The sequence below is a fragment of the Nicotiana tabacum genome, chromosome 16 (genome assembly GCF_000715075.1).
Source record: "Nicotiana tabacum cultivar K326 chromosome 16, ASM71507v2, whole genome shotgun sequence".
Classification (NCBI taxonomy): Eukaryota; Viridiplantae; Streptophyta; class Magnoliopsida; order Solanales; family Solanaceae; genus Nicotiana; species Nicotiana tabacum.
Window position 1 is genome coordinate 39,846,341 of NC_134095.1, and position 26,466 is coordinate 39,872,806.

Genomic DNA, 26,466 nt, shown 5'->3' on the forward strand with positions numbered 1-26,466 from the left:
AAAAAAAATGGGTACTAAGAAAGGACCAACTGATATTGCCTCCACTTCAGGAAGTAAAACAGTTGATCAAAACATTCTTACCCATATTCAAAGACCTCCTGAGATTCAGGATTTTAAATTTAAATCTCTTGATGACTTAGCTCAGCTTTTAGATAAAAAGCTTTCTGGTTTAAATATTAGACCTATTGATTTATCAAAAAATTTTGCTGATAAAATGGAGACCGTTTCTGATTATAAAACTGAGACTTGGTCAGAGTTTAATAAACTCAAAGGGATTGTTAAACAAAATCATAGGTATGCTGATAAACCGAGAATGCAGACCTATTATTATCCTCGTCCTACTCCTCAAGATGTGTTGATTGAGGAACGATATTGGAATCAGACTAATACGTCTTATAACGGTTCCGAAATTTATGAATGGAATCTTGATGGTCTAACTGATAGACAATTAACCATTCTCGTACACAGAATGCTCATGTATTCGACTATCTGTAAAAGTGTTAAAAATACAGATAGAACTATTTGCAAAATGATTATTGCAGGTTTTACTGGCCAACTTCGTGGCTGGTGGGATAATCATTTATCTGTAGAGGAAAAGGCGTTCGTTATAAATGCTACGGCAACCGACGAAGGTGTTGATAACATAGGTATGGCTCTAGTAGTGGGTAGAGAAGATGCAGTTTATACTCTTATCCTTACAATTTTAGAGCATTTCAACGGTAGATTTACCTCAAACCATCAGACCGTCCGAACTTTACTTAATGGACTTAGATGTAAGACCCTTAGTGAGTTTAGATGGTATAAAGATACTTTTATGAGTAGAGTTATGGAACTACCCGAGAATAGATATGAGCACTGGAAAGCCAAGTTTATAGACGGCCTCCCTTCCTTATTTGCTGAAAGAGTAAGGAATGTGTTAAAGGGTAGTTGCGGAGAGATTCTGTATAATAATTATACCTATGGTAAGCTTATAGGTGTTTGTACAGAAGAAGGTCTTAAATTATGTAATGAGCTAAGACTTTCTAGACAGCTTAAGATAGATAAGCTTAAAGAAAGGTCCCAAGTAGGTGACTTTTGTACCCAGTTTGGTTTACCCGGAACTTCCACTCAAAATAGGAAGAAGAAAACCAAATATCATAGGTACCCTAACCCGGATAGCCCGTATAAGAAAAAGAGGTCTAGATATAGGCCTAAGGAAGAACGTGATACTAGAAAAGCGAACAGGAAATCTACTCGATTTGCGAAGAATAGATCCAAACGTGATCTCGCTGATATTAAGTGTTATAAGTGTGGAAAGTTTGGTCATATTTCTCCAAACTGCAAGCTTCAAAAGCTAAAAACCTTAGAACTCGATGATGAGTTACACGATAAGGTTTATGGCTTGTTATACACTTCGGGATCAGAATCTGACTATTACTCAGAGACTGAATCTGAAGCTGAAGTTGAGTTAATTGATTTTTCTGATAATAATAAAAATGTTGATACTGCTTGCACTGCTTGCAAAGGTGATATTTGTGCTTGTGATAGTGACGAATTTTATAAATTGAAATCACAATTTGATGATCTTAATATAAAAACTATTACATCTGACAATGTAATAGAACTTTTAAAAGAAGTTACTGATGAAAAACTTCGTGAAAAAATTATTACTTTAGCTGCAAGTTCAAGTTCTAGTAGTTCAAAAACTGTTGAAAAATACAAAAACGAATTTGAACACTTTGCACCATATTCTTTATCTGAAATAAATAGAAGACTTCAAAAGTCCAGTACTCCTAGTCGAGATACTTCTTTTGATGATTTAAAAGAAGAAATCGAAAATTTGAAAAGAGATATTAAGTCTCTTAAGCAAAATCAAATGATTTGCGATCACCGGATTACTCAAATTGAGAAAAATAATTCTCTACCTGAATCTTCGACTAAAGGATTTTCTGATTTTTCTAATGATAAAGGAAAAGAAATTTCTGATGAAAAATCTGATTTATTTTTAGGTATGATGCAAATTGTTACTGCACACAAATGGTATATTAAATGTACTATTTTAATTGATAATAATTTTTCTATAACTGATATAGCTATGATTGATAGTGGTGCAGATGTAAGCTGCATTCAGGAAGGATTGATTCCTACTAGATATTTTCAAAAGACTACTCATTTGGTGAAATCCGCTTCTGGTCATGCTTTAGATATAGAGTACAAATTGCCTAATACTCATATTTGCCAGAATAAAGTCTGTATTCCACATTTCTTCTTTTTGGTAAAAAACCAGTTATACCCTCCAATCATACTTGGAACACCTTTTATTAATGCTATTTATCCGTTTAATAATATAGATAAACATGGTTTTTCTGCTACTTATCAAGATAAAAGGATAAGCTATTCCTTTGTTACAGATCCCGTAACTAGAGATATTAATGCCTTGATTAATATGAAACAAAGGCATGTTGATTCACTACAATTAGAAATTCTTAGTATGAATATATTTGATACTATACAATCTGCAAAAGTTCAGCAGAAGATTAAATTAATTGCTGAAAAAATGGCCGTTGATGTTTGCGCCGATCACCCTAGTGCCTTTTGGAACAGGAAAAGGCATATTGTAACTCTTCCATACGAAGAAACCTTCTCTGAGGATGATATTCCTACTAAATCTCGACCTTGCCAGATGAATGCTGAGCTAGTTGAATTCTGCAAAAACGAGATTGATAGTTTGTTACAAAAGGGTTTGATAAAACCCTCAAAATCTCCTTGGTCATGTTCTGCCTTTTATGTTAATAATGCGGCAGAGAAGGAACGAGGTATTCCTCGCTTAGTCATAAATTATAAACCATTAAATAAACATCTGAAATGGATTAGGTATTCTATCCCTAATAAAAGGGACTTGCTATCCAGATTATATGACGCCAATATATTTTCAAAATTTGATTTAAAATCTATTGGCAAATTCAAATATTTAAAGAGCATACTTATAGGACTGCTTTTAATGTTCCATTTGGGCAATATGAATGGAATGTTATGCCATTTGGTTTGAAAAATGCCCCTTCTGAATTTCAAAAAATTATGAATGATATTTTTAACCCATATTTGGATTTTATCATCGTTTATATTGACGACATATTGGTATTTTCTAAAACTCTGGAGATGCATATTAAGCATCTTGATATTTTCAAGAAAATTGTTATACAAAACGGTTTAGTAATCTCTAAGCCCAAGATGAGTCTATTCCAAACAAGTGTTCGTTTTCTAGGTCATAATATTTGCCAGGGAAAAATTACCCCAATACAAAGATCTATTGATTTTGCCTCAAAATTTCCTGATGTTATCACTGACAGGACTCAATTACAAAGATTTTTGGGAAGTCTAAATTATATTTCCCCTTTTTATAAAAGTTTGTCACGAGATCTAGCCCCTCTATACGATCGGCTAAAGAAAGATCATAAACACCCTTGGACTAACCAACATACTGAGTTAGTCAAAAGTATTAAAGGGCGTGTTAAATCTTTACCATGTTTAACCCTTGCCAATCCTACTTGGCAAAAGATTATCGAGACAGATGCGTCTAATGTTGGATATGGAGGGATTTTGAAACAAGTAAATCCCAATAATAAGAGTGAATACTTAATAAGATTTCACTCTGGTAAATGGACCGAAGCTCAAAAGAAATACGCTACTGTGGCGCATGAAATGTTAACAATTGTTAAGTGTGTATTAAAATTTCAAGACGACTTATACAACCAAAAGTTTTTGATAAAAACTGATGCTCAATCGGTTAAATACATGTTTGACAAAGATTTTAAGCACGATGCTTCAAAATTAATATTTGCTAGATGGCAGGCTCAGCTAGCACCTTTCAATTTTGAAATACAATACAAAAAAGGAATTGATAATTCCCTTCCGGATTTCTATCCCGGGAATATTTAGAATAGATTATGAATTATTATACCATGTTTTTGGATGATAAGGTACTGATCACTATTCTTAAAGTGATTAAATTAAATAGAGACTTACAAGAAGTTATACTTGATATTATTATGGCTGACATTATTCAAACAAGGGAAAAAGAACACTCTGATTTTCAAGAAGTTATTGATATTCTTCAGTTAATTGAAAATGTGTGTCCCTTCGGTCAAGATGATATCAGCACTAGAATTATGTTATCCTTTTTAATTAATAATGATTTGCAATTTCCGCAGAATGGACCCTTCATGGGTCACCCGGGGCAGAGGTAGGGGAAGATCTTCCCCTAGTAGGACTTATTCTCAGGGATCGTCATACGGATCCTCATCAACCTCTCCAGTAATACAAAGAGGAAAAAAGAGTTTGATAAACTCAAAGGTGCCGCATACAGGAGAATCCTCAGGACATTCTATACATCTGGAAGATATTCCAGAAGACAGTCCGTTATACGGACATCTGCAGGCTTATTTAGCATCTAAAAAGCAAAGTGATACTTTTGCTTCAATTGCTAAAGAGGAAGACAATGATGATATCAAGTCATATGAAAAGTTACCAAAAAGAGAAATGATATTTCTCCTTGAAAACTCTGAGATTCAGAGAAAAGAAGAACCGTGGAAAATATTTCAGAGATATCTGATTAATGGATTATACTATCCGGGTGAATCATATAAAACCCGCACCTATTATGAAACTATCCTGATCAGTACAGGTAGTGCAGAATTCCAGCACTTTTCAGGTTATAACACAAATGAAAATGTTTATAACTTTTCAAAGGTCATTATCAAACAGATTATATCTGTTTAAGAATGGGGTATTTCCACAATGAAAGAAAGGCAGATAAGCCTTAATAAATCACCAATGAATTTCACTTATTGGGATTATATTCAAGCATTTGATAGAGTGCTTTATTATAACAATGAAAGACATAAGCATACTTGGTTTATCAAGGTATGCGCCAAGGTATTTACAGGACCTATCCCTAACTGGTTTTTAAACTGGTGGTCATACCACGGTCCTACTACCAAAATTTTGCCTGAACCATTCCTGAAATTATACAAAGAATGGACAAAAGCCTCTCCGTTCTTAACAGATTTGTATCACGCAGATCATATCTGCTATTTAGAAAAAATTGATCAGATTTACTTCTTTATTGAATTTTCTATCCCCTGGATCCATAAATGGACCCCGGAAATGGGTTATACGGAAGAACAAATCCCTTGTTTATATAGGGTATTCTACAACAATTTTTGGGACAAATTGATGAAAACTGATCCCAAAACAAAGACGTTATACGGCCAAGAATTATTAGATTCTATAAAAACACAAATTCATTTATATGTGACAGCCCCTCAAAAAAGGATAGTAGAAGAAAGCACTGTTAAACATATTGCTCGGAGAATATCAATCCAAGATGGAGATAAAATGGATTTGATAAATCAATACTTAGAAGGGTTGAAAAGAAATCTGCTCCAATCACTAGATCAGTGTGAAAAATCAGACACTTCAATGAGAAGTGAGACGAGTGGTGATGAACTCGTAGAAGATACTCAACCTATACAGCCAGAAATGATATTATCTGACAGAGAAATTGACAAGGTGGAAGAATTCCTCCAACAGATGCAAAATATGGACAAAAAGAAGACTTGACAGCTTATCAGCCGCCAGGACCCACTTAAACAGTAGATACACTGTTCATCAACAGTAGAAACACTGTTTATCTACAGTAAAAACACTGTGTAGGGACCCAGATGTGGGACCCATTTTACTATTCAAGATTCTTTTTTTTGTTATTTAAGAATGCTTCTTCATTTGAAGAAGGAGAAGGCCGGAACCCCCCTCTCTCTCTACTTTCTCTCTCCTCTCTCTCTCTCTCAACCAACCCCCTTTGTAAACACTTAGTTCATAGCTTAGTTTGTAAATCGAGTTCAAGAATTAATAAAAGTTTTGAAGTTCATCTTCAGGGCCTTGCTTCTCGGCCTACAAGGTACATATTTATTCTTCTTTTAAGTATTTTTAGTATCTCTCCCTAGCCGTGACTATGTCCGGCTAAACGGATTCATATCTATGTTGAAGCACTAATTTCTCTTGCATATTAACCATGAAGAATCCAGACTCTTTCAAAATATAAAGAAATTTTAATATAGTTTCTTGATTTGGTTCCAAGATGGTGGTACAGTCGGTTCTGGTACTACTCTTATTGGCTTTGCCTTAGTGGCTACGTCTAGCCAGCTGTGACATTAAAGCCCGCTGAAGTTGTCAAAAGGGCTATCTCTTTCACAGTTAGAACTGCTAGACACATGGGCTCAGTAAGAGTATGTATCGGGCTTAGACAGGCCCCTTGCTTGGGTAAAAGGATATAGATCCTTCCATACAGTCATTAAACTATAATAGAATTTCCGTATATTTCGAATCCTTATTGGTCGTGCGGACTACCGCCAACCTTTAAAGTGTACTAAAGCAGCTAGATCTGGATGGCCGTGCGGACTACCGCCCGCCTACCTAGATCCTGGTGTAAAATGGTATCAGAGCCTAGGAATTTTTATGGTAAATGTGTAATAGATATGAAAGATTCAACATTCGAAGTATTATTAAATTTGACTATGTGAATCATTTAAATTTAAGTATTATTAAATGATATACTCTTCTATTTGTAAAATTTGAGTACAAAATGTAAATGTATATTTAAATAAATGTTGTAATAGATATATCCTTTTATAATTACATCATTAAAATCTTTAATATAATACACCATCAAGTTTTAGAAATACTTTAAAAATGACACCCGACGATTGCACATCATATATATTGTATATGATTTTTTTGGATTTTATATTTATTGATACGGGTACAGCGTAAAGCGCGTACCTTAAGACTAGTATCTAAAAAAGCATCTAATATATAAGTATCATAGAATGGATATTATATCTAGTGCCACTGCGTCGCATTTTTTCTCCTACTAACTTTCTGTGATAATTAAACAGAGTTTGAGTGGCTATTGCAATACTTAGATAACGTTAAAAACATTTTTATTAAAAAAAATAGCTCAATCGCTTTGAAGTAATAAAGTAAAAGTTGAGTGATCATCCATGAAATTATCTCGCTTCTCCTTCTTGCTTTCTTCATTTTCACCATAGAAGTAGAAAATAAATCCGCAGAGAGCTAGGAAAAGAGCGATTCCCTTTTCAGTTTGAAATTTTTCATGAAATAATATTACAGTTAAAACTTCAGTAACGGGAAGTAAGAAAGCGCCTGTAATTCCAGAGAGCAAAGATGAAGAATAAAATATTACTCCAACTAATCCCAATAGTGCGAATTGTCAAACAATGGCACACCATACTAGTACCATATAGTACTTAGCTTCTCCTATCTGATATTGACTTGCCTCCCCTGGAATCGCCTGTTAAAAATCAGTCGCTAATATGTTTTGGTTATTCATTCTTCCTATCCAAGTTGAATAAATTTTATGCATGGTATAAAATATCTAAGGAAAGAAAAAGTACCAGGAAGAAGGAATATGAATGAAAAAATAGAATAAGATTAGTTTCTTAGAGGGTGTTTGGCCAAGCTTCTAGGCTGGTCAAATCAGCTTATCAGTACTTTTCGACTTATTTACGTGTTTAGTAAAGTTAAAAGTGCTTATAAGTCAAAAATAAGCTAAAAGTCATTAGCTGATCATCCTCAACTTATGAATTTTTAGCTTATAAGCACTTTAAATTTGACCAAAACTTTTACTATTTTATCCCTAAAATATTTCTTTTTAAAACAAAATTCTTGTATCAATATTCACTGCCCATATTTCTTCAACCCTAAACCCTCAGCTTCTTCAAGTCTACAATTCTCGTTGACAATATTTGAGGTAAGTAAATTCCCTTTCCTTTGCATATTTTGTATTTATATGATTGTGCATTAATCTTTGAACCATAAGTATTAAACGAAAATAAATTACATTTTTGGTGTATTACTTTTTTAAGTGTTGTATTAATATCAATGGATTTTGGTGATGAAGACAAGATATAAATTATTATTAAACAGCTTATGATTATATGTTTATCATAACATAAATTATATTTATCATAAAATTATCTTATATAATCACGTTTGTTTTTAAAATAAAATGACAGATAATGGAAAAATTTCACATAAGAACAACTGGGCTCTCTACTTTTCAATTTTATAGCCCATATTTCAATTTACAACCAGTCAGCCCAAAAATAATAGGCTAAGATTCAGCATCCAACTCCAATAGGTTCTCAAAATTACTATTTAATTTTTAAAAAAAATTGATCAAGTTTTTAAGTTGAATTTTGAATCAGTAACTATGACTCAAATATTAGTTTAACAAACCAAATCCATTTGAGTGGTGAAAGTTAGATTTTTAACAAGCTTAAATATGTGGGTTTAAATTCCGATTTTGATTTTGTGCGAAATTTGGAGTGAGTGTTATTTAGACTTATCAAAAATAGCATAAGGAGGTTGTACATAAAATTTGAAGACATTTAATGGAGATTTGGACTAGTTTTGAACAAGAATTGCAACTGAAAATCGTGGAAGAAGTTCGTCTACAGACGCTTGTATATAGGTGTTGTAGACAAATAAAATTTTATTAAATTTAAATCCACAAGTAATTTGGATATAATCATGTATTAAATATATATTAGTCCAAATGATACTATGGGCTAGTATAATCGGGTCGATTATTTAAATCTAAAATGAATTGATTTAAATAAAAATCCAATATATTATTGGGCTAGCCCGCAAATTGGTCTTCTATCAAATGGGTCGGCCCATAAGCCTCAAGCCCATGATCCACTAGAGTTTTCTTGGAGATTACTTCATCCCACACCTATATAAAGGGGTCAAAGGAGAAGACTAAGAAAGAAGCAAGTAAGCAGAAGGAAAGACTAAAGAGGCTCTGAAGAATAGCATGAAGGTCTCCATCCATATCTGCAATCGTCGTCTTTGGTCAAATTCCAAAGGTGAACTCAAGTCATAGGCGAACGACTTCAAATCTTCCGTTCGTGATAACCCAATACCAACTCCCGGTTCGTGACGAGCTTCAAATCGTTCGTGACGTACTACAAATCTGAAATCCGTCAAGTTCAAGATCAAGCTTTCAAGCTCTTGAACCATCATCCTTGAGGAGAAGAATCAGAGGACTACATCTCTTTAGATTTAGAGATATTTTAGTGATTGTAACCCCATCACTTGAAATTAAATATAATATTTATCGCTATATTTCTTGTCTTGATTATTATTTTTCAGGAGCGAAATTTAGTTGTTACAAATTTTGGCACGCCCAGCGGGACTATCTCTACCTCTCATCTCTTCTCAACTCTCAACTTTCAAGATCACTAAGATGGCTTCAAAGAAGATCGAAGTTGCTGACTCCAAGTTTTCTTCTGACGTTGAAAGTATCCTGAACGTTACTATGGGGAGTCTTGGGCCAATCACCCGGAGCAAGGCGAGCGTCTTAGGGCAACAAGCACTCCAAGTGTCGTCTGCACCAATGCATGCTTTGAGATCTTCATCATTCGAAGAAGAAAGGTCCTCTGCTAGCAAGTCAGAGAGAGAAGATAATATTGCAGAAGTTGTGGAGAAAGCTCTTGCTCAACTTACTTTATACAATACCAAGAGTCAGCTTACCTAACCTGATGATGAAGTCTTAAGTGTTGGCTGCCAATCTCGCCACATGACATGTTCCAAACTGAGTTCAATCCATGGGAAGGTCTCGGTTATTCTTCATCATCTGCAATAATCATAGAGGCAATGATGACTAACACTTCGACAATGAAGGAGCAACTTGTAAACCTGACAAAGGCGATTGATGGGTTAACAAAGTATGCTCAAGATCAAGATGTCTGTATCGCAAAATTGACAGGCATAGTTGAAAGCATGATGGATGGAGAATCAAGTCATGCACCTGGAAAGCTTCCTGAAGTCCACGAGAAGGCTGATCCTCCAACAAAACAAGTGTCATCCGCCAAAGAACTTCATGTCTCCTCTGAAGGATCAATTCCCATAGAACAATTGAAGGAATTCATTATGGGAACTATCAAGGATAAGTATGAGGTCGCTTCAAAGTCTTCTCTCATGTACACAAAGTCGTATACTACAAGAATCGATAGCCTGAAGATGCCTGGCGGCTATCAACCTCCCAAATTTCAACAGTTCGATGGCAAGGGAAATCCAAAGCAACATGTTGCGCACTTTGTTAAGACATGCAACAATGCATGGACTTATGAAGATTACCTTGTCAAGCAGCTCGTCCGCTCACTAAAGGGGAATGCTTTTGATTGGTACACTGACCTCGAGGCTGGATCCATTGATAGTTGGGACCAATTGGAGTAAGAGTTTCTCAATCACTTTTATAGCACGAGGCGTACTGTGAGCATGGTGGAACTTACGAATACTCGCCAACGAAAAGATGAACTAGTTATTGACTTTATCAATCGATGGAGGAATGCAAGCCTTAACTGCAAAGATAGGCTAAGCGAAGCTTCTGGCATAGAGATGTGCATCCAAGGAATGCATTGGGGACTTCGTTACAACTTGCAAGGAATTAAGCCCAGGACATTTGAAGAACTTGCCACACATGCTCATGATATGGAGTTGAGCATGGCTTCTGTGGGAAACGAAGGGCTGCCCATCTACGAACCTCTCAAGGGAAGAGATAAGGAAGAAGTCAAGAAATGGAGCAAGTTCGTACCCAAAAATGAAAGCAAAGAATCCATGAACGTCAATGCCTCTCCTTTGAAGTTTACTACCAAGGCGAGCAAGAACAGAGTATAAAAACAACTTCCTCTCAAGACAATGCAAATCGAAAGTTGACTCTCAAAGAGATGCAAGAAAAGGAGTACCTATTTCTAGACTCTGATGTGCCTGCAATATTTGAAGAACTCCTCGAGTTAAAGCTTATTGAGCTGCCAGAGATGAAGCAACCAGATGAAGCTGGAAAAAGCAATGACCCGAATTACTGCAAATACCATCGGCTTGTAGGTCACCCTCTTGAGAAGTGCTTTGTTTTCAAGGACAAAGTTATGGATTTGGCTCGTCAAAAGAAGATCGAGCTCGAAGACAAAAAAGCAAGCACAAACCATGTGTCCATTACCTTTGGCTCATTCGATCCGATTGAGATATGCACCTGTGAAGGGAATGAACATGAAGAATTGTTGGAGGATGACAAAGTCCGAGTTGATCAACCTGATGAAAAAGGATGGACCCTGGTGACTCGTCGAAGACGCCGTAAATTGAATCTGCAAAAAGGATCAACAAAGCAACCTACGAGGAATAAGATGGTAAGAAGACTAAAGAAGCTACAAATTGTTAAGAACCCAAAGAAGGTGGAGATAGAGACACACCATCACCAAAAGCCACGCCACCCGGTGACTTTGGGAGAATTTTTGCCGAGCTGGTTTCGCACGAGGATTTCTGACGGTGATAACAAGGCCTTGTGTTGTAATGCTGATAAAGAAGAAGAGGAAAAGAATGAAGTCAAGTCAACACTCTCACCATCACTGTCTAATAGTCTTGTTGAGTCCTTCTTCCAAGAAGCAAATGTCTGTAATACAAAAATCACCTTCACTGAAGACGATCTCCTACTTGGTGAGGCACCACACAATCGCCCTTTGTTTATGGTGGGTTATGTGCTCGAGAGGAGGATAAACAGAATCTTGATAGATTATTGATCTACAGTTAACATTCTTCCCATTCGCATAATGAAAGAACTCGGCATCTCAACTGAAGAACTTTCTGAAAGTCGACTGATGATTCAAGGATTCAATCAAGGAGGACAAAGGACCATAGGAGCTATCAAGCTGGAAATCACCATGGGAGATATGTAATCAACTGCATGGATGCATGTGATCGATGCAAAGACTTCACACAATTTGTTGCTTGGCAGGCTGTGGATACACGAGAACAAAGTTGTCCCATCAACTTACTACCAATGTTTGAAATATAATAAAGATGGAGTCGAAAAGAAGATAGTTGCTGACGACAAGCCATTCTCTGAAGCGAGGCATACTTCGTTGATGCAAAGTTCTACTTGAAGAACCACATCATGAAGGGAGTAAAAGTTGATGACATCACGAAGGCCAAAGGCAAGAAAATAGCTCCTTTATTTCGTTACGTCCCAAAAGTGAAGAAAGATGAAGGAGAATCATCAAGCCTCCAAAAAGGTGCACTAAGAGAATTAACCCTTCCAATCAAGCAGATTGATACCATAAAGTTATCTTCAAAGCTACTGAAAAATTTTGTGGCCCCTCACATGCCTCAAAATAAGGCACTCCCTACGAAACGCACAAATGAAGGTTTTGATCTGAATGCTTACAGGTTGTTTGCAAAGGCTGGATATGATCCCAATGAACCATCTAAGCTAGGGAAGCTCCCACCTGAAGCTACTAGGAAAGCAAACACGATGAAGGATAATGAGCATGTGGTGAAGCAATCACGTGAGGGTCTAGGTTACAAACAACCCCCACCAGTTCGCATCTCCATTAGAAGAGCAAGTATTAACTATATCACGACGGAAGATAAACCCATTGGTCCTAATAAAAGGCCTTCTGTCTTTGATCGACTTGGAGAACCAACTACAAGAATTTCTGTATTTGAGAGGTTGGGGCCATTGAAAAGGAAGAAGAACAAGTCCCAAAGAAATTACGCATCCAATCAAGAAAGAATCACTTCGGACAATTAGACTAAGCTTCCCCTTTCTCTCTCTTCTTTAGCTAATGATGAAGCTAATCCCTAAAGTCAAAGTAGTCCATGAAAGCATCTATTTTTTCCGTTCAAGAAATTGCTTATGTAAAGATGGGGTGAGTAGGTGGGCAACCTGGCAAATATACATCTACAGGAATTCTGTATTTGAGAGGCTGGGGCCATTAAAAAGGAAGAAGAACAAGTCCCAAAGAAATCATGAGAAAATAAGAAGACCTTTGCCATCTAGAGTCCAAAGTATCTCCAAAGAGTGTCAAAGCCTGGTCCCTTCCAGAATGAGGCGACAATCAGAACTTTTGATTTCATGCAGAGAGGTACTCAAAGTGAAGACTCGCACAGTGGTCCACACTAGAGAGCATGACGAAGATGAAAAAAGTGTAGGATCTTGATATCACATTACTACGAATGAGGAGCAATACACTTCATCCCTAATGAAATTTGACGAATATTTGGGAGATGCCTCTTGGTGTGGCCATATATCTTTTAACGATGATGATCCTCAAAAAGATGAAGATGTCAAGGACGCTCCTGCAGAACTAGAAGAAGGAATTAAAATAGTTGTTGATGCATTGAAAGAAGTCAACCTTGGCACTGCAGAAGACTCCAGGCCCACCTATGTAAGTGCCCTATTAACCACAGATGAAGAAAACACTTATGTGGAGCTACTCAAAGAATATAGAGATGTCTTTGCTTGGAGCTACAAAGAGATGCCTGGTTTAGATCCTAAGGTAGCAGTTCATCATCTCGCAGTCAAGAAAGGAGTTCGTCCTGTTAAGCAAGCCCAAAGACGCTTCAGGCCAGAATTGATCCCATCAATTGAAGTCGAGGTCAATAAACTTATCGAAGCTGGTTTCATTCGGGAGGTTAAATATCCTTCATGGATTTCAAGCATTGTTCCTGTGAAGAAGAAGAATGGCCAAATTCGAGTTTGTGTCAATTTTAGAGACCTCAATAATGCATGCCCTAAGGACGAATTTCCTCTCCCCATTCCAGAGCTTATGATTGATGCCACCACCGGATACGAGGCGATGTCTTTCATGGATGGATCATCTGGATACAATCAAATACGTATGGCACCAAAAGATGAAGAGCTTACTGCGTTTCGCACTCCTAAAGGCATTTATTTCTACAAAGTAATGCCTTTTGGCTTGAAGAATGTTGGCGCCACATATCAAAGGGCAATGCAGAATATCTTTGACGGCATCCTCCACAAGAATGTGGAATGCTATGTGGATGATTTAGTGGTGAAATCAAGAAAGAGAGGAGACCACTTACAAGACTTAAGAATGGTGTTCGAACGACTCTGGAGATATCAACTTAGAATGAACCCGTTGAAATGTGCCTTTGGAGTTACTTCTAGAAAATTCCTTGGCTTCATTGTTCGACATCGAGGGATTGAGATAGATCAAGCCAAAGTTGACGCCACCTTAAAGATGCCCGAGCCCAAAAATATCCATGAACTGAAATGTCTACAAGGAAAATTGGCGTACCTTAGAAGATTCATCTCAAATCTAGCAGGGAAGTGCCAACCTTTTAGCTGACTCATGAAGAAGGGTATACCTTTTGAATGGGACCAAGCTTGCAGCAATGCATTCCAAAGCATCAAATCCTACTTGATGAAACCTCCAGTTCTGGCAGCCCCTATACCAAGAAAGCCATTGATTCTATATATTGCAGCCCAAGAAAGGTCAGTGGGAGCCCTTTTGGCCCAAGAAAATGGTGAAAATAAAGAAAATTCCCTCTACTACTTGAGTAGGATGATGACCCCAAATGAGCTAAAGTATTCTCCGATCGAAAAGTTGTGTCTGGCATTGGTTTTCGCAATTCAAAAGCTGAAGCACTACTTTCAAGCTCATATCGTCTGTCTCGTCTCAAGGGCGAACCCGATCAAGTTTGTTATGTCAAAACCCGTCCTTAATGATCGATTAGCAAGGTGGTACCTCCAATTTTAACAATTCAAGATTGTGTATATCCCACAAAAAGCTGTGAAAGGACAAGCTTTGGCAGATTTCTTGGCAGATCATCCAATTCCTGATGATTGGAAGTTGACTGATGAACTAACTGATGAGGATGCGATGGTCATCGAAGTGCAACCACCGTGGAAAATGTATTTTGATGGTTCCGCACATCGTGAGGGAGCTGGTGCAGGTGTTGTGTTTGTCACTTCTCAAGGGGAAGTCTTGCCATATTCCTTCACCTTAACACAACATTGCACCAACAACGTTGCGGAATATCAAGCACTCATACTTGGGCTTGAGATGGCCATTGATATGAGACAACTCCAATTACATATTTTTGGAGACTCTGAGTTAGTGATCAATCAATTGCTAGGTAGCTACGAGGTCAAAAAGCCAGAATTGCGTCGTTATTATGATTATGCACAGAAATTGATTGGATGGCTTGGCAATGTAACTCTTCAGCATGTGCCAAGGAAGGAAAATAAGAAGGATGACACCCTAGCTACTCTAGCTTCAACATTGACTCTGCCCGGCCAGAAACAAATCACTATCTGCCAAAAATGGATAGTGCCGCCAGATGAGAACGAGGACGAAGAAAGCAAGCTCGAGCGTTTGGTAGCCGTCGCTGAAGCTGTGAAGGTTGATTGGCGACAAACCATGATCGACTACTTATGTTATGGGATACTTCCAGAAGATCCAAGAAGAAAGACCGAAATTCGTCGGTGTGCCCCTCGTTTCCTTTACTACAAAGACACTTTGTATCGAAGATCATTTGAGGGAGTTCTCTTGCGTTGTTTAGGGGAAGATGAAGCAACTCAAGCTATGCAAGAGGCACACTCTGGAGTTTGTGGATCACATCAATCTGGGCCGAAGCTCCACTTCCACATTAAGAGAATGGGTTACTACTGGCCGATAATGGTGAAAGATTGCTTAGATTATGCTCGAAGATGCAAGGCTTGCCAGTTTCATGCAAATTTTATACACCAACCTCCTGAAATGTTACACCCTACTGTTGCATCTTGCCATTTGATGCTTGGGGATTAGATATTGTTGGACCACTTCCAAAATCTTCTGGAGGACATCTATACATCTTGGTCGCAACTGATTATTTCTCAAAATGGGCAGAGGCCGTCGCTCTCAAGGAAGTGAAGAAAGAGAATGTTGCAAACTTCATTTGAGTGAGCATCATATATCGTTTTGGCATTCCTAGTTATATAATAACAGATAATGGAAAACCGTTCAATAACAAATTGACGACCAAGATCTGTGAACTTTTTGGCTTCAAGCAACGTAATTCGTCAATGTATTATGCTACTGCAAATGGACTAGCCGAAGCATTTAACAAGACGCTTTGCAACTTGTTAAAGAAGGTCGTCTCCAAGTCTAAAAGAGATTGACATGACAGAATGGAAGAAGTTTTGTGGGCATATCGTACGACTCATCGCACGCCGACACAAGCAACACCTTATTCTCTTGTTTATGGAGTCGAAGCAGTTCTTGCTCTTGAGCGTCAAATACCGTCCTTGCAACTCGCTGTCCAAGAAGGTCTTACTGAGGAAGAAAACGCTCGCCTACACCTTGAAGAACTTGAGTCCCTTGATGAAAAAAGGCTAGAAGCTCAACAAAGTCTTGAATGTTATCAAGCTCGTCTTTCTCGTGCTTTCAACAAAAAGGTTCGATTGAGGTCCTTCCAAGTTGGCGATCAAGTTCTTGCAGTAAGAAGACCTATTATCACCTCTCGCAAATCTGGGGGCAAATTCACTTCAAAGTAGGATGGTCCATATGTTGTGCAAGAAGCCTATTCAAGTGGATCTTACAAGTTAGTTGATGCAGATGGCATGGGAATTGGCCCTATCAACGGGAAATTTTTGAAGAGGTACTATCCTTGAAGAATAAACGCTCCTCGACACACGAGCCTAAACTGCAAGTCATGAAGCTCTTTAATGCACGAGCCTAAACTGCAAGCTGCTATGCTCCTTGACACAAGAATCTAAACTGCATGTTGCAATACTCCTGGCCCGCATGAGCCTAAACTGCGAACTGCACCCAAAAAAAAAAGAGGCTGCTAGGTCGAAAACCTCAAAAAAGGCGGCCTAGGCAAAAGTTAGGACACAAAAAAAATCACCTATTTTGAACTACGTTATGACTTGATCCTCTTCACCGAGGTACGTAGGCAGCTTAGAGTTTTATTCTAAGTTCAGTCGCATAAGCTTCAAAAAAATGTGTGGAATACATGATCTGGAACTTTGACTAATCCAGAAGGTCTTATGCCGCAAAGACTCCTATATGCATGCGAATCTGGAAGTTCACTACAGTCGCGTCAACTTCGCGAATTTCTTGTTGGTAGACCGAAAAACGTTCTTCCATAAAATTCGTAGATACTTCAGGTCTCTGAGTTTTCTTTCTAACGGCATGGACGGATTGCGATTCCGACACTCCAAGCTCAAGATACAATTATTTTCGCCGAAGGTACGCAAATCTGAAAATTCACTGTAGTTGAGTCGACTTCGTGAATTTTCGGTTCACAGTCCGAAAAGAGTTCTGTTATGAAATTTATATGAGTTTTAGATCTTCGTGCCTTCTTTCTAACGGTACATACGGATTGCAATTCCGACACTCAAGCTCAAGATACAATTATTTTCGCCGAAGGTACGCAAATCTGAAAATTCACTGCAGTTGAGTCGACTTCGTGAATTTTCTGTTCGCAGTCTGAAAAGAGTTCTGTTATGAAATTTATATGAGTTTTAGATCTCTGGGCTTTCTTTCTAACGACATGGACAGATTGCAATTCCGACACTTCAAGCTCAAGATACAACTATTTTTGCCGAAGGTACACAAATCTGAAAATTCACTGTAGTTGAGTCGACTTCGTGATTTTCTGTTGACAGTCCTAAAGGAGTTTTGCTATGAAATTTATATGAGTTTTAGATCTCCGAGTCTATTTTCTGACATTGCAAATGTCTTGTGATTTGGATGCGTCTATCTTGAGATGTGATTTGTTTTGCGCAGAGTGTGCAAAGTTGTGAGCTAAACACGGGTCAGACGTGTAGATCGACTTTGAAAATTAATTCCCGCTGACACAAAAGGAGATTCGTGCTAATTGTTTGATCTGTTTTATTCCTATGAGTCTAGTTTTGGTAAAAGCAAGCGGCTTATGATTTGAAGTCTCCTACAGCAAAATATGAATTCTTTTTCGCGAAACAACAAAACCAACATACAAGACATATGCTGAAATTTAAGAAGGAAATAATTGGGAGTAATGGAGGGAATCCGGGTCTCAAAGAGAAATATCACATATTAAAAATCAAAGAGAAATATCACATATTAAAAAAAAAATAAAGATACTTTTATTGCTCCAAGACATAAGTACTCCATTACATGATATTAGTTATAAAAAAAATCGCAAGTCGAGAATCCTAAGCAAAAAAAAAACTCTAAAATCATGGAAAAGGTTTGAAGCTAAGGATTTGTTGGCGGCTTGTCTCAACTGCCCCTTTCAGGAGGGATAATTTCTCTGCTTCATCGTCAGATAATGGATGATTGGCTTCAATGGTGTAAATCTCCCATTCTGTAATATCAACGTTCTCTTCACTTTTAGCCAACTTCACTTGTTGATTGTCCAAGAGTGCAATGATCTTCTTCTTTCTGGAGGCCAAGGAAGCTAGCTGTTGTTCAACATTCGCAAGAATGGCTTGAAGTTTTTCTATAGACTCGCTCACTTTTTCATATTCCCGTTTTGCATCATCAAGGCGTCGTCGTGCATCAGAAAGTGACTCTTGGTGAAATTCTTTAGTCATCTTGGACGATCTTAAAGCATCGTAATCTGCGTACGTCTTGAAGGAAGCCTCGACGAGAGCCTCTAAGGTAGAAGTATCAATAACATTTTCTTTCTTAATTTCCTCAAGACTCAAAGCAATACTTTTCTCCAACTTTGTGAAGCTATCCATAGAATCAAGAGAGAACTCTTCGATCCATTCACACAAGGTATGCCACATCGTGTTAACAAAAGAAAGTTTAATACGGAAAATAGTCTCTTGTGGCTTAAAGTTTGGAGCATCAAGATGCAACGACCATGGAGTAGGCTCGAAGGCTTTTAGACGTTTTGCTTGACTTGCGGAAACCTCCATCTTACTCGTCATGGTTGGCTTGGAAAGCACAACATCTTCTGGAAGAACAAGGTGCGACTCTTTGGGTAGACTCAAATCTATCGACGGAGCATTGTTTGCAGCGTGACGTTCAACACCATCAAATAAAGTGTGAGGACTTTTTGCGGCCACACCGAGGGAATTTGGGCTTGTAACACAGTCTTCCACCGTGTCTTCACCAAGCACGTCATCATACAACTCATTGACGCCCAACTGCAAAAAAAGAAAAAGAAAAAGAAAAAAAACTTTAGTGTTCAAAAAAAACGAAAGGGAGTAAATTTGAAGGAAATAATATTTACTCGTGTCTCCAGTTCAGACAACGGCATCGTTGAGCTAGGGTCACCCTCTACGAAAAATCCAGTATCGATACTAAGAGCATCCAAGTCAGCAAACTCACTATGGCTCGTGATGTATGTCGTGACTAACATCACTCTCGTTCGAACTGGAAGTTGCACTAACATTAAAAATCTCATTGGGCAAAGCAGAAGCTTGAGTCCTTTCCTCGTTTGTTGGCACGACGTTGGTTGTCTTCGCAACATTTTTGTTTGGTGAAGTAGGAGGCGCTTTCCTTTTGCAAGGATTGTTCGTCACCTCTACAGTGGCAGTAGTTGACTTGGAAGTCAACAAAACGTGTTTAGCTCCTTTGTCCACATGGGCTTCCCCGCCCGTCGAAGGGGTAGACTTGGGTAAGACCTTGGTGCTTGGCGAAGGATCTTTCGATCTTAACTTGGACTTGGAAGACCCTTCGTGAGTGTTCCTTTGACGTTGATCATCTTTGGAGGATAAAGGAATATCATCTTTCCTTGGAACTTTCAAAATGATATGAGTACTTTGTCGAGAAGAGTGCACTCGACGAGCTGACCACCAATCTGCATACTCACAAGTCATTAGAGGTCCCTTTTCTGATGGACGCGTAGGGACAATAACCTTTGATGAACCTCCAAGACGAACACAGGAGTCCCAGAATTGCACTAGCATTTTCAGTGAGCCGTTATAGGGTCGCTCTATGAGGTTGCCAGGAACATCTTGACAAAAGTCGAATTGATGACTAAACCTATGCGGGCTATAAGATTCCACAATATGAATGTCGTCATGCCTAAGGGTGATGAAGCTTGAGCGAAAACTTATAAAAAAGTCACTCCAAGAATTCGATTGTTCGTCACGATCGGTAAGATTCAATTCCCTCCCTTGTAGCATAGCCAAATGGTGAAGTTGTCGTGCACTAACTTGTTGAAACAACGCACGGGCATTACTAAGGTCAAAATGCTTGGCCATCTTCTCGCCAGAAACCTTGCACATTTGCAGACCTCGTTGTGGACGCTTAACACGATAGTAGGTGTCAAAATATGCTCCTATCCATCCATATACGTAATGAATAGGAAAGAGTGCTTTGCAGGCACCCAAATCTTGAGAAGTGGAGACCTCTTTCAAGCCATGATAAATACTTGCAAGGACGGGAACCGCCAAGAAAAACTTCTCTCCATGAGCCATCAGACTCGCAATTTTGAAGACACTAGCATGAATGTAGTCGATCTTCTTGTTGGGAAACACAAATTTGCAAAGCCAACATGCAAGGAAAGCCGCCAAATAAGTCTCAGCTCTAAGTGACTCCTCTACGCCAAGCTCAATAAAGGGGGCATTCTCCTCATCGGTTCGTGGTAGGAAGCTCGCGTCAATATTCCCAGAAGGATTATGATTCAACTTCGGCCTTGTAGTCCAATTCCTTGATGACTTTTGCGGAGGCTTGGCATACCTACTCGGGCCTCGAAACCAAAACTCCACCCAATCACGAATGGAGACCACGTGGACATCATCCTTTATGAGTTTGTAGAATACCGAGAATAGGTGCAGACAACTTCTTGGGAGGAAAGGTTTTCCTTGATCGTCTTCTTGTTTCAACTCCTTAGCCGAGGGGATAACTTCGTCGTAGAAAAACCCATGCACCGGAAGGCCTATGATTGCTCGCAAGTCCCACAAAGAGATGGAGAGTTCACCAATGGAGGTAGAATTGTGTTGGTAGATGGACGCCAAAGCTCACAAAAGGCATGGAGGACATTCTCATTGTAGTCATATGTGAACAACGAAAGCAAAGATGGCGTCATAGACCTTGATGCCATCCAGAGTCAACTTGTTGCGGGCAATAACATCTTCTACCCACTCCCAATATTTGGACGTATAGCGAACTTCACCAAAGCCGGAAGGAGGAACACTCCAAGTGGCGAGACGTCCATCGTAATCACGATGAAGAGGACTAGCAGACGCGACCTTTTGATGGGTGGAGGACTTCAAAAGTAGGACCTTCATGTTGGTTGCTTGGCCCAAAAATCTGTCCAATGCATCCTTCGTCTCTCTAGTCGACCATTCTGCAAGATCAAGGGAGGCGTCAAGCGACTTTCTAGTGAGCGGGAAAGCACCTATCACCGGAGGATGAACTTTTAAAGTTAGAACTTGGGCGCGCGGATTCTGCTTGTCGCTAATAATCTCAAGGTGTGGGTATGGTGTATCATGGTCGATGAAACGCATCCTTGCTGATAGAATTCACAGCCCTATGTGCTGCTCCAAGAGTCTGCGAAGAAAAAAAGGGAAGAATCTATGAATAAAAACAGCAAGACAGAATGGGGCAACATGTCATAATATGTTGCCTAAATTCGAGAAAACATCTGGGAATATATCATCATATTCTGATTATGATTTTACCTATGTCGTAGCTCCGGAAGTCTAGTTTCCGTTACCGCAAACCGCTCACAATTTCGGCATTCCTACACCAAGATATGATTTTTTTGGTTAAGACGCGCAAAACTGAAATGTCGAGCGCGATAGAACTTGAACCAAGATTACGAAGCTCACCTGGGATGATACAATACGAATTTAAATTCAAATTTTTGGTATGTTGTAGTACTCCGAGCCTAGTTTCTGTAGCCGCAAACCTCTCGTGATTTCGACGTTCCTACACCAAGATATGTAGTTTTTTGTGAAGACGCGCAAAGCCGAAAGATCAAACGCGGCAACACGTGAAACAAAAATTAAAAACAATACCTAAAATGGTACAGAAGGATTTTTGTTCCGGTTCTTGGATATGTTGCAGCCCTCTGTGTCTTGTTTTAGTAGAATCAAGCGGCTCATTATTTGGAGTCTCTGACAATGAGATATGAACTTTTTGCCACAGACATGCAAAGCTGAGTAATATAAAACGGCAGATTGCGAACTGAAGTTTAAATGTTACCGGAGGAGGTACAAAATGTATTTTGCTCTGATTTTTCTTATATCCGTATTCCTACGAGTTTAACATCAAAAGGATCAAGCGGCTTGTGTTTTGATGCTCCTATGCCAACATGCAAATTTTTCTTTTGAGGGGTACAAACTGTAAATAGATGCCAAAGCAAAATTAAGGACAAACGGCAGAAAACCTTCATGGAAAACGTTCTAGAACCTCTTCTATTTATAGAAGTGTTAAGTCAGCTGTTGTTAGCTTGATGAACAAGAACTTTCCTTTAAAAATAAGATTCAATTGGTCGTTGACTAGCAAGCCTCATATGGAAATTTTGAGACAAAATTCAAATTGTTGAAAAAGGAAATAGACCTAATGCGTGAGACAAACATGGAACACAACAAAAAAAAGACAAACATGGAAAGTTGTCTGACAATTTGCAAGAATTCTCCATTACTAAAATTTGCAATTGCTACATCCAAATCAAATTACATTGCACACACATGTTCTACAACCAAAGTATTGGAAGGTTAATTTTTGTTTGGAGTTTGTATTTAGCATTTCACATAAATGTGCAACTCGATAAAAGTTCAGATTTGACCGGTAGAAGTCACCACAAGTGCTGAAAAAAAAATATCAACGTCCACGGGTACTTCAAGTCTCGTCGTTTGTTTCAGCAAGCCTACACCGCGACAAGCCTTGAAGTAGAGAGCATTTGTAGACAAATAAAATTTTATTAAATCTAAATCCACAAGTAATTTGGATTTAATCATGTATTAAATATATATTAGTCCAAATGATACTATGGGCTAGTATAATCGGGTCAATTATTTAAATCTAAAATAAATTAATTTAAATAAAAGTCCAATATATTATTGGGCTAGCCCTCAAATTGGTCTTCTATTAAATGGGTCGGCCCATAAGCCTCAAGCCCAATGATCCACTAGGGTTTTCTTGGAAATTACTCTACCTCACACCTATATAAAGGGGTCAAAGGAGAAGACTAAGAAAGAAGCAAGTAAGCAGAAGGAAAGGCTAAAGAGGCTCTGAAGAATAGCATCAAGGTCTCCATCCATATGTGCAATCGTCGTCTTTGGTCAAATTCCAAAAGTGAACTCAAGTCATAGGCGAACGGCTTCAAATCTTCCGTTCGTGATAACCCAACACCAACTCCTGGTTCGTGATGAGCTTCAAATCGTTCGTGACGTACTACAAATCTGAAATCCGTCAAGTTCAAGATCAAGCTTTCAAGCTCTTGAACCATCATCCGTGAGGAGAAGAATCAGAGGACTACATCTCTTTAGATTTAGAGATATTTTAGTGATTGTAACCCCATCACTTGAAATTAAATATAATATTTATCGCTATATTTCTTGTCTTGATTATTATTTTTCAGGAGCGAAATTTAGTTGTTACAGGTGTATAATAGTGTATAAGATGTGTTTATACACTCATATACTATTATACAAGATTACACATAATTATACAAAAAACTAGTTCGTCTTCTTCCTTGCATCTTTTATGAAATTTAACTCAAATCTACTCCAAATCACTTCAAATTTATATTTTCAATCAATTGGAGCAACACTCAATCCAAATAACTAACAAACTCAAAAAGTCCTATTTTCAAAAGCAAAGTTTTGAATGGCTTTCAATGGTAGACTTCTACTCTTCAATTTTTTTACATTGCAACCAGATGACATAGGAGGAGAAACAGTAATAGCGGACGACCCCTTGAAGCATATGTAAAAGATGTGAGAAGAAGAGAGAGTGAAAGCAATTGTTGTGAGAACACAGATTTAACTCCATAGCTTTTAGAAGCAATGGTTGTAAGAACACAGATTTTGAATTTGCAAGAGCTACTGTTTTCAAAATATGTACAATATGAGCTAGGTCGGGTAAAATTTAAAAACATGGGTCATTTTTTGTTATGGTGTGAAGTCATGTATTTTCTTGTAATTCTTTTTATTTTGTATTTGAATCGATCTAAAATCTCGAAGAAATTACACCCTTAAATATGAGTTTTAAGGTTATTTAAGTGATTTTAATAGAAAAAGAGTTTATCAGCATTTTTTTTCAAGACTGCATCAAGTTATGCATCCAAACACGTAACTACTTATTTATTAAATTAGTTTCAACATTTAACAATACTTTTGGACACCTAATACTTATCAACTACTTTAAATCAACTAATCCAAACATGCTCTTAGACTTGAGTTCGAGAAGTATTAAACAAGAAAATGATACGTACCTGAAAATCCTTATTAATTATCATTCCAACGGTGCAAAAACCGGTAGCGGAAATAGCAATAATCATCTGAATCTCCAACACAGTAGTATAAGTAATCGCTTGTTTTGCCTTCGTATAAATCAACTCAATAAGCGGCAACATCAACCCAAAACAAACCGCACCTAAAAGCGTCGTTACAAACCCCAACACATAATCGACCGCTGACTCACCGGCCGGCTGGTCACCGTTCAGTCGGAGAGCCAGAGTTGCAGCTCCGGCGATTAACAAAACAACAGCAAACGCTGAATACACCGTCAATTTTTGCTTAACTATAAGTACAGAAAAGAGTGTAGTAAACGCAAGTTGGGTTGCGAAAATAAGAGTCGAAGTTGAAACGGGTAGTTTTGCGGGCCCCAAGAGATTAAATAACCATCAAGACCGGCGATGATTCCGACGCCAGCAGCTCCGATGAGTTCTTGTCGAGTTATAAAGAATACTTTAGCCGCCGGTCCCTCAATTTTCCGGCGATGAAAATAGGAAATGGTTAAAGGGATGAGAATAATGGGACAGGCAACAGTTTGCAACCAACTAGAAAGCCAAAGTCTTTGACCGCCATTGATGAAATAGAGACGAAGGATCAAAGGGCCACCGCAGTTGCCTATTGCAAACATAATTATGTTCAAAATTATAGGATAAGTTTCTTCATTTTTGCTGATGTACTGAGTTTCTTTATGGTTGACTATATATAACATGATACATAACAAAATACATGATATTACAGCAGTAATTAAGCCTTATGCCTTTAATTAATGTTGGCACGTGAACATATTGTTTGATATTTTATACTATAGTTAAGGCTGTTACCATTTTCTATAATACACGCCGTGCATATAATAGACTTTGGTAAGCGCTTGTGTTGACCTAAACAAATTAAAAGTCATTTGCATTAATGCCTTCCATGTCCCAAAGATTATGGCGCCCTCTAAGGGCAAATTGTATCGTCATAACATGTACTGTTCATTTTTGGTTGTCTACTATTAACTTTGTATTTACTTTTCACGTCCTTTAAGAAACAATAAATAAAATATATATTTTATAATTTTACCATAATAATGATAGTATTTCCAAAAAGTCTTGAAAAATAATTTGCGGAATGAGTAGTTAATGATAAGGGTAAAACAGGAAAAAGAAAAAAAAAATTGTCTTTCTCTTAATTTAGTATAATGGACAAGTAAAAGTGAAACTAGATTTCTAATACAGTGAACAAGTAAAGTGAACATAGGGAGTAATTTAGAAGGTGTATATTCAATTTTTTTTTATTGGTGTATGCTATATATGCTTTGTCCAAATTGAACCTTGGCTCATTCCTCTTAGCTCCTTTGCTGGTTAATTCAATGAGCTATATCAATGGTTATGTTTAGTTATCATAACAAAGAACAGTCAACTCTTCTAGCTATCTTTCTCTAATCTTGAAAGATTAAAATGAGATGACATATCTGATGAACGGGATTCTTTTATTATGTTATTCCTTATAATAATGTCAATGACAGTTAAATAAGAAAAGCCAACTCGGCTAGCGTCATTCTCAAATCTCGAAAGATAAAAATGAGATAATAATAGTTAATAGATCTGATGAAATGGATTCAATTATTTCATTAATGTTCATTCGTTTTGGCAGATGCAACAAATTAACTTGAAAAGAAAAGACTAATGGGTCAAGTTTTAAATAGGAGTATTTGTCATTTTTAGCCCGCGCCAGAAACTATTATATTTAGTAGCCGAAAAAGTATATAAAATTTGTATAATTTTTATAAATAACAGACAAAATGTATATATATATATATATATATATATATATATATATATACATTTTTCGGCTATTATTTTTACAGTGGCTATACAGTATCATTTTTCCTTTTAAATCTACTTATTTTGGAAATTGGTTTCCGAGGAAGGGAGTTTTTGACCAAATTATTAAAAAAAAAAAAAAAAAACTCTTTTGTTAGGATTAAAGAAATAAATATTAAGACTACGACCAGCTATTAATAGTTCCCTGATAAAATAATAAACTCTTCCGGCCATTGCTATTAGGGGAAATGACACTGTGCGGTCGTTCTCAAAATAACAACCGAGCGTGTGTGTATATATATATATATATATATATATATATATATATATATATATATATATATATATTCTTTATGTTATATTAAAATGTGATGACCCAAAAGATCATCTCTTATTTTAAAAGTCAAA

At 37.6% G+C, this 26,466-nt stretch overlaps 1 pseudogene; it reads right to left on the reverse strand.

Annotated features, from left to right (window-relative positions):
* Positions 1–6,969: 6,969 nt before the first annotated feature.
* On the reverse strand, positions 6,970–25,022 carry LOC107782943 (purine permease 3-like; annotated as a pseudogene).
* Between the last annotated feature and the right edge of the window lie 1,444 nt (positions 25,023–26,466).